The sequence below is a fragment of the Culex quinquefasciatus genome, chromosome 1 (assembly GCF_015732765.1).
Source record: "Culex quinquefasciatus strain JHB chromosome 1, VPISU_Cqui_1.0_pri_paternal, whole genome shotgun sequence".
NCBI lineage: Eukaryota > Metazoa > Arthropoda > Insecta > Diptera > Culicidae > Culex > Culex quinquefasciatus.
In genome coordinates, this window is record NC_051861.1 from 70852719 (window position 1) to 70866070 (window position 13352).

General features: G+C 37.5%; 1 protein-coding gene across 1 annotated transcript in view; it reads left to right on the plus strand.

Moving 5' to 3' along the window:
• The window catches only part of LOC6034412 (E3 ubiquitin-protein ligase highwire), a 63255-nt gene that overhangs the window by 33349 nt on the left and 16554 nt on the right, over nucleotides 1-13352 (plus strand).

Below are 13352 nucleotides of genomic sequence, written 5' to 3' on the forward strand. Positions count from 1 at the left end.
ACATGTTTCAAATGATTTCAAACGCAGGGAAGTTAGTTTTAAATTGTTTTAAACTGATTGCACTAAAATTTCGCTAAACGTTTGAAGAATTTGAAAAAAAAGTTTGTCCCCTGATTTTTCAGCCCGATTTTAAGGGGGGGGGGGACAAAAACATAGAAAAATATTTGCAACACTTTAATCAGTAAATTACGTTTATTAAATTTTCGAAGATTTGACAATAGAGTGTAACAAATTAATTTTTGGTTGGCATTCATGGGATTGTTTCAGCACTGAGCCAAAATCGCAAACATGAGCATGATTGGACGTTACAGGAGTTGGCGCTTTGGATGCTTCATCTGCTTCTTTGAACAGGTTAAGGAAAGCATTAAAATTTAAATAGATATTCGAGAGTGACTCACCTTCAGTAAGAATTTTTAGGCTGTCCTTTCGAAGAGTTTATTAAATTCAGATCTTGTTTAACCATGTTTAAAATAGTAAACTTTTCCGTTCCACCCTATTTAGCAGATAAAATACAAATTGCCCGTAGTACTAGCACTAGAAATTTAATAATTCCAAGACACAGCACAACACATTACGGAAATAGTTTCATAGTAAGGGGTGCTACTATCTGGAACCAACTATTTAACGCGATTAGAAACATTCAAACCACTGCAGGTTTCCGCAAAGAATGCATCACTTGGTTTAGAGGATAAATTAACTAAAACGACATTAGTTTACACTGATCAGGAGTTTAGAATTTAATTAATATTTTAGAAAAATGCTGTTCTGGTTCTCAACAAAGTGTAATAATTTAAAAGGATATTTTCTTACTCTACATGAATAAGAAATAAATGAAGTGCAGTGAAAGGATATAGATTTAAATGAGGTTTAACCCGTGAAACAGATTTTTTTAATTTACAATTTTCGAAGCACTTTGGCTTTTACTTTAAATATCACAGGCGTGTAGGCCAGATCCTTGCAAGTTTTGGTATATATAACCGATATATAACATTGTAGGTTTGAGCTGAGCGAGTTGTAAGAGAGCTATAATCACGGCAAATGGTGTCCAGGACATTAATGAAAATACAATGTTCGAACCAAAAGGGTTTCGGAGCACCAAAACTTTTAAGCATGGAGCTTCCAACGAATAATTACCTAAAACCAAAACTCGGAGCGTATGGTGGTTTGTCCCCACGCTTCTTTCTCCTCTGTAGATTCAGCATTGTGTTGTTGTTTGAACACTCTGTGCTCAAGCTCAACACACTTCAACGAATAATCTCTGCGGTTAACTTTACGCAGTTGGCCTGGCCGCTTTAACGTTTGTGATGTTTCGATGCATTCTAATGCAGTGGCGCACTACAAATGTTAATAAATGACAAGAAGAGAGCCAGACGTAATCTAACCTTAAGCTTTCTCCAGGACCTCTTCAAAAGATTGGCTACGTTAGGGTTTGATTAGATTAGACTAGATTTTTAACAACCTGAAGCTCGGTACAGGCTTTCAAAATTTGGCATTTTTGTTATGGCTCGATGGGTCGACTGGGATAAACAGTTAGTTACATATTGTAAGTTATTTACTTCCAATTTTAATATAGTATTTTGAAGTGGTTACTTACAGTCATCCCACATATTCGAAACACCCACAAATTCGGAACACTTTTGGAATGGCATGCAAAATGCAGCTTTTCTGTCGACTTTACTATTTTCAGGACCTTCATTTGGACATTCTCTTGCTATTTCACTAGTAAAAGTATTCTCATTTCTAGACTATTTTATCCAGAGTACGAAAACACTGCCTCCAAGTTGCCTGTTCCATAATTGTGGGATGTTATTGTGCCTCCCACAATTGTGGAAAACCTGAATTTAACTGATATTTTCACAATAAAGTTATCAAACCATGTATAAAACATCACTAAGCTTGAGATTCATTGATTTCAGGGTGTGAAGTCATTATTTTGTTAAAAATATGTACTCCTGGAGAGAACCAATGTTTGTTTACATTCGTAAGAAAAACGTGATACAAAACGTAAAAAGTTACAATCGGTCGATACATAAATCGAAAGATCACAAAAAAATCTTTCACATGAAGGTAAAAGCAAATCATTATGTTCAAATATCGATTTTCTATGATCTATTTAACATTGGCCGATCTGTAAACCGTTCTGAATATGTGGGATGACTGAAGTAACAATTCGTTAATTTTACTTTTCCAATAGACTTTTAATATTTCTTTTATGTTTAATCATTTAATCAAATCATCAAATTTTGGCTCTATTGTAAAATCCTACAGTTCCTTCTTTGACTTGACGAAAAGTACACACTACAACTTATCGTATCCAATAAAGCAACAAATTATTTCTCACAAACGTTATCAATGAAAACAACAGTTGTTTAGAATTGAAGCTCAACTTATCTTTTGATTCAGACGCCAAAGTTATTTTTATTCATTAATTAAAAAATGTTGATCATTTTAGCTATTGGCTTTGCTCAGTATTTCAAAGAAGCTTCGTGCTATTCTAACTTTCTTTCAACCATTCTTTAGCATGCGGTCCGCAGACGACAGCCAGCGATTTCCGGTGACAAATTTATAAATTTCAATTATGCGCCTTTCCTAGTCTTGTTTATTTTTTTCATTCATTTCTTTCGTCGTTTTCCATCAGCCACGGCCGCCAAGTATAAACGTACTAATTTTGAGCTTCGTATCGTCTTGTTCTTCCTCACCTAAACGGCGGGGACGGACAGACGGACGATCGGACGAGTGCGGCGGCCTGGCCTTATGAATTTCTGATCTTTTCGACTCGTTTAACCTCGAAGTGAGAGTTTCGCGCGACATCACCATCATCCGTAAGCCCAGTGCAGTGCAGTACACAGTTGTAGGTCGGTCTTTCACACTGGATGATCATCCGTTCGTGCCTCGGACTGGTTTGGACCATGGTCGGTTTCGGTACATGCATTCATTGTAACTCAATTGCAGTTTAAATCGATACCAATAACGGGAACACAACTGCTTAAATGGAAACTTGATTGAAGCCACTCCTTGAAATGGGGATTCAATTTTTTGCAGTCTTACAAACTTGTTACAACTGTGAAACATGCCTGCTATGTTGGATATCGTTAGGTTATTATCTTACTTACAATTATAACTGCGTTATACAACTTGTCCGTTGATTAATCCAAAGAGAGTCCGCTCATCCGCCCACTTTTGATCTTCTAAATTTAACACACTATCCCCAGACTTGGCCACCATAGCCACACACTGATACACACAGATCTATTGCACTTTAATTTCTATGCACGACTCGAAACCCATCCCATTCGATCTTGGAATATTATTATTTTTTTGTTTCTTTATCTTCACTCAACCCCAAAACGATCATTCCCACGACACGACCGAACCCGGACCCGGAGAGTCAACTGAGCAAAGAGGATCGAAAACGGCGCCCGCGACGACACGGTCTGTGTGCTCGTACGCCTATCCCACAAAGCAGACTGAGTTGAAGCTGGTTGACCTGCGCGCAAGGCAAGAACCGACTACATCACACACTACACAAACCAGATATCATGGTAGTAGGCCGACGGGCTCTCACCATTACCATCTTCTGGGTTGGGCCTTAACCAGTTTGTTCTTGTGTGTAGGTGCGATGGTGGGGTGGTTCAAGCCCGCGCGTGGTGTGCTCGTGTGACGTTTTAGAGTTGAGTCTTTATTTTCTGTTATACAAAAAAACTTTTGAAACATCGGATTTTCAAACTGAAAATCGGGCACGCCTGCAACTTTTTTTATAATTTGATTTGAAATTGGAATCCTGATATGTCATTTTTTCAGTTCCGCAGGTCAGAATTTTGTAAAAAAAAGTTAGATAATAATGGTAAAAATATGTTTAAACGCCATTCCTAAATTATAAGCTAGTTTACAAAAATTGGTGGCGGTTTTTGACATGAATATATAGAATTTATGATTTTATTTTCACTACCCCAATGAAACTGTTATAAATCCAGAGACATCCGGATTCCGGTTGCAACCCACCGATTAGGGCGCCCAATTTTCCGGGGTTTTGAATTTCTCAGAAAACGGGAAAAATATTTTTGAATCCCGGGAATTCCCGGGAACCCTACATTTTTTTTTGAAACAGTCATGGAATCTATATTTTCGTTAAATTTGTTATGCTTTTCAATAATAATTAATAATTAGCTCATCTACATCTAATCTAAACAAAGACAGCTGTTTTTAATACTTTAAAATACTTTAAAAATTGTCGTTAAGTCACAACCGCCAACTTGGGAAAATCGGGAGTGCAGTTTGATTAGGTACAGGAGATTTTAGAGCAATAAATTTGGAAACCGGTGTACTAATTGTTTTTGTCCTGTTCTTGTTTTAAACGAAATCAATAAAAAAAATCAAAACAATATGCAACAAAACAGCTGTAATTTTGTCCCGCGAATTCCCGGGATGGACGCACTACCACCGATCATTCAAATCGTCAAAAAGTATTGTACAGGTTTTGTAACAAAAGCAAGAATTTTGTTATGGATTAGAATATTGAGTTTTATGTTAAATTTTGAAATTTATTACATTCCAATCTCGATTATTCGAAGGCCTTCGCAAAATTTTACTTCGGATAATCGAATCACGAAAACCAGTTTTTTTCGTTGGCTTATTTTTGATTGTTGACCTCAAGTATGATGCTTAAGAGCGAGTTTTTCACCAGTGTGTAACGTTCCGTTCTGTTCCTCAAGTAAAACGGCTTAAGCGCCACCTCTCCAAGTGAAAGGACCTTTAACTCCGTTTAAATTTACCCGTTTTGAGACAACCCTTCTCAGGGCAGGCCAACAGATTATCAGAATCAGAAACACCAATTCGACCAACCAAGTGTACCGAGATGACCAGACTGTACGGAATCTAACTGTAAAGGCAAAGAAGCAGCAAAACTAGGAATAGGGATTGAGACTTTGGTTAACTGAACTTTAGTCCAAGAGCGGAAATTCTAACTTCCGACTAAATACGACCCCAAAGACTAATTTAGGATGACAACTTTTCTCGAAGTCGATAAATATAGTAAAAGTCAAAATTCGTACGCGAACAACAAATTAAATTTATTGAATTTGTCAAAGAGTATTTTATTCGGCGAAATTTCAATTCAGAAGAGTTCGCAATTCAGATTTGGACACAGGCAATTCCCTTTATTGCAATCTGGCCTAGATTTTGTGACGTCACACCTGACTCTGCGGGGTCTGACTGTTTGGCGCGACGCGCAAAGAATCGACTTAAGCTAGCAAGCTACTCTAGGGATTAATCTTAGTGTTTTCAGGGGAACAGGGGCGTTTATATAATGCAAAAGATAGATCTGACCTTAGTAGTTGTTCGTCGGTCCTACCGGATGTCCCACGGCGATCCCACGTAGCTGCGCACGTTCGTTGTCTCGTTCGGTTGGCTCGATCGGTTTCACGCACCTCTTGACGCACGTGTCTCATGCGTCGGGCTGCTTACATCCACGTGCAGACTTCTCGGAGGGCGGCCTAGGGTTTGTGCTCAAGGTTTGTAACGGGTTTTTGGATGGCCAGAATCCTGGCAGTGGTCAATGGGCCCTCGTGCGTGGACAGATCATCGGGGTAAAGGCGTCCCCGGGCGTCGGTGGAGTTTTCCGAGCGGTGTAACGGGCTCGGTGTCGCACGTCTTGGCTTAAACGAGGTTTGCGTCCCGACTTCGTCGGTGCGGTACGGCTTTGTGTTGACGTAAAGCGGTGCCGCTGACAACCCACTGGAAGTGACGTGTGCGCCACTAGCGTACCGAAGTACTAGATCACAATGGCTGCGTCCGCAACCGGTAAATAGCACAACCCTGGCTTGCTGCTGGCTTTAACCCTCAGCGAAACAGGATGATCTCAAACGAATCCTGACGCTAGCGACGATTCCGAACGATTCCGGACGAGTTTCGTCACTGACCGAGCACGCGGTGTGCCTAACCTCTAATTTCGATGGGCTTCATAATGGCTTCCAGCCCAGACAACTTGCCCACGTTAACTAGGGCACATAATCAACGCAGTAACCGCAATTAGCTTTCACTATACCACAAAATGCTCATAAAAAGTCTTACCTGATACCAAGTTTCCAAAATATTCTTAATTCCAGCAGCAAATTTCACTTGTCATTTGACAAAATCAACTAAATAAATCAAAAGCAAAATTAATGCATAACTTTTATTACAAAACGATCGCGCTTACTTCAAAAAAAGTTGAGAAAGAGCGCACTCTCAACAAAGTTCTCGTTTTTTTTTTTTAATTTGCACTCCACTTTATAAAAATGACTTGTTCACAGGTCAAAGTACTCCACCAGAAAGAAAGAGCTTCCCTTTTTGGACCAACATGTAAGTTAACCTCGTCTTTGTATGAACGCAATTTTATACGATCATGTGCGACTTGCGTAGAACGGGACTTCTGATTGGTTAAGCTACTGAGAGAGTAAAATGAGAACATTTACTCAAGAGAGCAAGTCATACAAAAAAGTCTAGCAAGCTTAACATTTGTGGATATTAGGGACTGAGGGATATCTTTCTTTTGGCCTTTACAGTCAAGAGCCAAATACGCCTGCGGGTAGTCAACCATCTGACATCTAAACCGGTACACAATAGTCGAGCAGTTAGGGTGTTTCATAAAAATCTTACAAGTGTGTAACAGGTCGTATCGAGGTGCTCCGATTTGGATGAAACTTTCAGCGTTTGTTTATCTATACATGAGTTGAACTCATGCCAAATATGAGCCCTCTACGACATAGGAGCGTAACGGCGTAACAGGAGCTGGACGTAACAGGAGCTGACGCTCCGCCCTTCAATTTTAAATGGGATTTAACTCGTAAAAAAGATTTTTTCAAAAATGTCACTTTTTGAGGCATTTTGCCCACCAATGCGTTTACCAACGCCCTAGACGCCATTTGATTTTGCCGGTACCGATTTTTCTAAAAAATGTAAAACTTTGAAGGCCTGTACCGAGCTCCAGGGTGCTCCAAATGTCAATGTTATATATACCAAAAGATGCGCAAGGATCTGGCCTACACGCCAGTGATGTTTTTGGCAAACGCATTGGTGGCCAAAATGCCTCAAAAAGTGTCATTTTTGAAAAAATCTTTTTTATGGGTTAAATCCCATTTAAAATTGAAGGGCGGAACGCCAGCTCCTGTTACGTCCAATCAAGCCCATATTTTGGATTTGGGCTTAGTATGCCCACCGGAACAAACCCTTGAATGCCCGCCAAAAAGTCATTTTTGTTACACTCTAATGAATATTCATAAAATTGCTCCCTTTCACGTTAAACTAGATCAATTCCAACTCTCGTGGATGCATTTTAAAGGTATTTTGAAGCCCTTCAAAATGTGCTATATGCATTTTGGATAGATTTTACTTTTTCTCATAGCTTTTGCAAGTTACTGTTAAAAATGGATTTTTTAAAAACCTTAATATCTTTTTGCAACAGCCTCCAACACCCATACTCTCATAGGTCAAAAGATATGTAAATTCGTCGACGTCGTGCTAACTTGTCGTACGTGCATTTTGGGCCAAATTGAGTTAAGAACGCCATTTTGTGCAGCTCACAATGTCTCATCTTTTGACCTTCACAGATCCCCAAAATTCGATTTCAATCCTGAGATATTCAATGAAAACCAAAAGAGATCCGAAAATTTGTGTAACTTTTCATATGAAAGAAGTTTCAATCTTGTCGTGCTATCTTGTCACTCCCTGAAAATTGATGTAAGTGCGACAAAGGGCAAAGCGATTTCAGGTCAGAACGCGTTTGCCGCACGTGCAAGTTAGACTACCGTAAACATTTGTAATTATAACTCGGGACTCCAGCAACCAACTTTAACCAAACTTCGGGACAATGCACAGATTGGTCAGCCATACGAAACGTGTTTGTTATTGTTTACATTGCGTGGTTTCGTTTTTGTTTATTCAAGGTCAAACATTAAAACGCGTTTTTCTCGGAACGTCGAAATGGCGGGTGCGACAACATAGCATGACGACGTCGATTTCATGGACTATACTGCCCATGTTCGCATAAATGTCCAATATGCAAAACAGCCTACGGAATAATTTTTATGGACAATCCCATAGATTTACATTTTTTCTATAACAATTTTTTTACAACGTTAACTTTTGCCCTATAGTCCAAAAAGACGGCACTTTTTGGGCTCAATTTTTACATATTCGTAATCCTCGGGAAATTCCACGCAAGTTTGAAGTATTCGAGTCGTAAATTTGATTTTAAAAAATAATTAAATAAAACATTTTTGAAAAAAAAATTGATTTGGTTAACTTTGTGATCAATACGGCAAATGCTGTATCAAGTAGACGAATATCTGTTTTACCCTTAATCCGACAAAATGTTAAACATTATTTTGATTCATTCTAAATGGCATTTTTTTAATCAAATTAACAACTTTTTAACTTCAAACATACGTGCAATTTCCCGAGGATTCCGAATATGTAAAAATTGAGCCCAAAAGAGCTGTCTTCTTGGACTACAGGGCAGCAGCTAACGTTGTAGAAAGTTTGTTATAGAAAAATCGTAAATCTATGAGAAAAACTGCGATTGGTCAAAAAGTTAATTCCGTACACCCAAAGGAAAAATATATCTCAAAATCTGCAACAGTGGATTTGCTGCAGAACATGTCACATTTTATAACAATTTTTGCAGCAGAACAGTTCTGTCAGATTTCAGTCCTTCGATTTTTTTTGTATTTTTTAATCCGACTGAAACTTTTTTGGTGACTTCGGTATACCCAAAGAAGCCATTTTGCATCATAAGTTTGTCCATATAATTTTCCATACAAATTTGGCAGATGGCCATACAAAAATGATGCATGAAAATTCAAAAATCTGTATTTTTTGAAGAAAGTTTTTGATCGATTTGGTGTTTTCGGCAAAGTTGTAGGTATGGATATGGACTACACTGAAAAAAATGATACACGGTAAAAAATGGTGATTTTTTATTTAACTTTTTGTCACTAAAACTTGATTTGCAAAAAAACACTATTTTTATTTTTTATTTTAGGACATCAAATGCCAACTTTTCAGAAATTTCCAGGTCATGTAAAAATCTTTGAGCGAGTTATGAATTTTTGAATCAATTCTGATTTTTCCAAAAAATCGAAAAATTGGTCGCAAAAATTTTTCAACTTCATTTTTCGATGTAAAATTAAATTTGCAATCAAAAAGTACAATATTCAACATTCAACATTACGCCCTTCTAAAATGTTAGTCTTGGTTTAAAAATTTTGAATGTTTTTTTTCAGACATGATCGGAAAATTTCACATTGAAAATCGGACCATTAGTTGCTGAGATATCGACATTAGAAAATGATGTGTTGTTTGGGTGGGACTTGGAAAACATCAATTTTCCTGTTTTAAACCTTTGCATGGCAATATCTCAGCAACTACGAGTCGTACACAGCTAAAAAAGTAGTAATCCAGCTGCGTGTAAAACGCCTGGGTGTAAAATAAATATTGCATTATTTTATGCAATTTCATGTAATTTTACACCCTGAAATATGTAGCCCATCAGTATGGGAAACCTACTTGACCGAATTGTCAAGCTCACATATACGTTTATCCTTTCCATTTTTCATCGGTCTGATGACCGAGCGGGCTAAGGCGCCAGTTCTTACTGTTGGTGCTGGGTTTGAATCCCGTCGGTTGCAACTTTTTTTTGTGTTTGCAAAAATTGTACATGCAGTGTGTAATATTAAGTGTTTATTTTGACGAAGGCATGCTTTTGCATGCGATTTTACCATCGGATTTTTTGCTGTGTATCAACAAAGTTCAAAAGTGCAAAATAGGGAGAATTTCAGCTCTTCAAAAATATTTTTTTCAAAAAGTGGGCAAACATGTGCACTAATTTAAAAAATGAAAAACTGCGACTATTTTCAAAAAAGTTACCTAAAAATGGATTTAACTTGAAAACGGTGCACTTTATCAAAATTTCACTTAAGTAATTTTTGATTGCAAATTTGAGATAAAATTTTGGTGTCTTCGACAAAGTTGCTTGAATTGGCCAGCCCAACAACTTTTTAGCAGACATAAAAATTCCCAAAAATATTCCTGAAAAGTTAGATTTTCAAAATCACCCTAATTGTGAACCACCCTGATTTTAAACTAAACCAAAAGTTGCCCCTTTCCATTTGCAACAACTCTTCTGAAGACACCAAAGCTCCAAAACGTCACCATTTTTCGGAAAATCCATTTTCCACATAATTTTGCGATCTGGACCACTGTGCACTGTGCTCCAAGGCTACGCACATGCAGTCCCGTTGGGATTTGGGAGGGGACGGTTTTTACGATTTTGTGATTCGATTATCCGAAGTCATAAAACCTTCTGATAATCGAGTCTGTACTGCATTTTAATTTATGTTCGACATGCAACTGTGCAGATATGATGATGGATTCAGATATGATGCAAAAAAGTTAATGAAAAACGCTGATCAATACTCCCCATCTACCTACAAAACGATCTGGCCTCATAAAAATAGATCCCTTCTTTCTCAGAGAACAGAATTCTTTCCAATAGGAACGAACATGTTTTGATATGTGATCTTTACGTTCAACATGATCGTTTTCGTAGTGTGTGTGTATCATTTATACATGTGTTTCGGTTTATCTGTTGCATATGTTAAATGTTAACCCTCTCACGCCCATGGTTACTCCAGAGCACCAAAACTTTGAACTCAAATATCTCGGAACTGACACAACTTTTCATGATGCTTTAAGTTGCAGGTGTTCATGTAGAATGTATACTAACATCTCCCCAAATTTCATCAAATTTGGTTAAGCACAAGCAAAGTTACAGTGTGAAATGTAAACAAAAATGGGCCAATTTTAGGGAAATAAATAAGACCTGTTTTCGAAAGCCCGTAAAAATACCAAACACAAAATTTTATGAAACAAAAATGTTTTGCTATCATTTGAACCTTGGACAAGAACCCTGTGAATAACATTGTGAGTTTGGACCGGTTTTAAGTGTTTTTCAACTTTTTCATTTGGTGCACCAGAGCACCACCTAGGCATATGAGCAACTAAATATTCAGGAACACTTTTTTCTAAATTACAGAAAAAGCTTATTTTTATCAAAACAAAAGTTTATAAACGTTTTGACTATTCATAAACAAGACAAAACATTGTTATTAGACCGATAATTTTATTATTTTCCTCATTTTTCATGAAAATGGTTGTTTGTGGGTTTTGAATGAGCCAATCAAAGAAACCTGAAAATGCAGAGATTTTAGAATTTGTAGTTAATACTTCAGAAATATGGTCTTACAGCAAAGAATAAGTAGTTTTTAACATATTTCGAAGCGTTTTCAAACAAATGAACCAATAGATTTGAAGAAAACGAGATTTTGTGGTTTAAAAAAGTTGCTCATCTTCCTGATGGTGCTCTGGTGCACCACTTCAAATTCTACTTTTTTGCCTCAATTCGATGTTTGTGGGTCAAAGTAAAGTATTTCCTGCATTATTGTACCAAAATTAAGCCATTTACTATTTTTACGATAAGCAAACAGCTCTGGGCGTTAGAGGGTTAAAAGGGTACCAACATGTTTCATTGACCTGTCTGGGTTGATAATATTTGTTTAAAATTGTTTGTCTTTTGGAACTGGATGTTTTTTTTTATTTCAACGCGTTTTTTGCTTCATTTTATCATTGGGACTATTGTGCAAATTTTAAACAATCGATCATATCTGACCTTCCCCTACCCATGCATGTATGTACAACTGCAATTTAAATTCCGTTGTGGTCGTACCAGAAGTCGTCGGCTTGTTGAATCAAAGTTAAACCATTTAATCTGCTTATTATGCGCCAAGCCAGTCCGACCCTTTCCGTCTGTTCTCCCTCTCTTTTCCGCTTTGCTTTTGTCGTTTTGTTCCGTCCGACAACCGCAAGAAGTCAGTTAGCTGGAAGTCGGGCAGACAAGTTGTGGGCACTCTCTTTTTCCATCGTTGGATGAATCACCCCGCACATCTCCTGTTGTGGCAGAACCAAAACCTCTGTTGCATACACTCTCCTAGCGTCGTCGGTGCTAGTAAAGTCAGTCAGTACCTTGAGCCTGCAACCAGTTATGACGATGACTGTTTCTTTTTTCCTGAATTCGATTAGTGACTGAGAATGAATCGGAATAATCCAACAGGACAATCCTTGAGGGCGAAAAACAGTGATAGTTCGTATCGAGAACTATTGAATATTTTTGGATGATTTGAGTTTTGAACTTGTTCAGAATATCTCGAAAAACTTAGGTTATGAAAAAGATGATTTCTAGATTAAATTTTCAAAACAACTTATCCCTCATGGGTTTCCTATGCAGATGGGACCTTTTGAAAATTTAATCTAGATTTAAAAGGTGCCCCACTGTACCGTCGGACAAAGTTCTCACGAAAAGACATCAACGCAATCAATTTATACGCGTGTGCGTATAATCCCCACGCAATCAACAAGCAGACAAACAAGTTTTGAATTAAAACTAAAAAAAGTTGAATGGATTTCACTTTACACCGAACACACACACACTTCCTCTCTGTGCATATATGCACTTGTGCTGCTGGCTCTAGAGATATTTTTTAATTCACTCTCTCTCTCTCTCTCTTTCTCTCGCTTTATTCTTTGAAAAGTGCGTTGATTATGGTCGCGGCATTGTGTACTGATCACAAACATAACGTCACTGGGGCATACACTCACTTTTGTGCATGCTAGTAGGTACTGGTAGTGAGAACTTGTTTTTCTACCCGTGGGATAGGGGAAATGGTATTATGGTTCAAAATTTACATAAATATTGTTCTACCGCCAGCAGTGGCCATGCAATGTGCGTAACACGACGACTGCCACCACGCAGCCCAGTGTGATCTGCTCTGCCGCCTATGAAATTATTACCTAAATTTAAATAAAATTTATTGTTTCAGTTTTGTCAGAATTTTCTTAATTTAGAATCAAAAGTTCGATCCGAATACAATTATGAAATTGAATTCTAGTTTGAAAACATGGCAGCGATTATTACATTCGATCGTAACTTATCGAACAATACATTTTCATTATACCGTCATTGGGTCTGGGAGTGAGATTGGGACTTACAAAAATGCTGCTATAATGTGTTTCATGTTGTTGGTCATTTCTTTAAGGTGACTTTTACAAAAATGGGTTCAATCGTCACCGGGTTTGTTTTATGAGTAAATCATAATAACTTCTAATCAATTAAAACAAATTAAAACAAAATATCTAAAATAATAATTATATTATCTGGAGTTTTTTTTAAAGGTCCAATAAATCAAATATCCAGTTTTTTTGCTTTTTGGGTGTTTTTGAAACCACCTTGAGTCAGGGGTATTAAAAAAATACCCAAAAAG